Source organism: Lolium rigidum, chromosome 2 (genome assembly GCF_022539505.1).
Source record: "Lolium rigidum isolate FL_2022 chromosome 2, APGP_CSIRO_Lrig_0.1, whole genome shotgun sequence".
In the NCBI taxonomy this organism is placed as follows: Eukaryota; Viridiplantae; Streptophyta; class Magnoliopsida; order Poales; family Poaceae; genus Lolium; species Lolium rigidum.
Genome location: NC_061509.1, coordinates 22,059,271 through 22,060,012, shown reverse-complemented (window position 1 = coordinate 22,060,012; position 742 = coordinate 22,059,271).

The window sequence follows — 742 nt, the reverse complement described above, 5'->3', positions numbered from 1 at the left end:
GTCGAGGAGGAGGAGGAGAGGAGGAGGAGGAGGAGGTGGTGGTGGTGGTGGTGGTGGTGGTGTTGGTGGTGGTGGTGGTGGTGGTGGTGGTGGTGGTGGTGGTGGTGTTGGTGGTGGTGGTGGTGGTGGTGGTGGTGGTGGTGGTGGTGTTGGTGGTGATGGTGGTGGTGGTGGTGGTGGTGGCCGGAGTTGGTGGTCGCCGGAGGTGGTGGTGCTCGCCGGAGGACGTGGTGGTGGTCGTCGGAGGAGGTGGTGGTGGTCGCCGGAGATGGTCGTGCTCGCCGGAGGAGGTGGTGGTCGCCGGAGAAGGTGGTGGTGGTCGCCGGAGAAGGTGGTGGTGGTGGTCGCCGGAGAAGGGAGGTGGTGGTGGTGGTGGGAGAAGAAGTGAGGAGATTGAGAAGTGAGAGGAGAAGTGAGAGGAGAGGTGGTGGAGGAGAAGTGGTGGAGGAGAAAAGAAGTAGGAGATTGGCACCGGCCAAATTCAAAATTTTCGGGCCAAACTTCTGTGGCGCACGGACCAGTGGTGCGCCACAGAATTTTTTTTTCAATTTTTCTATTTTGCAGGAAAAAAACTTTAACTGGACGTAACTTTTTACTCTTTTCGAATTTGGCGAGTCTAAAAATTGTCCAACCGGGCATGCCCGGGTGAATTCGAATGTAGAATTTTCGTGGGAACATTTTGATATATTGTGCGTTTTTTTTCGAGTTCGTATGCAACCAGAAATCCAGTTCGATGATTTTC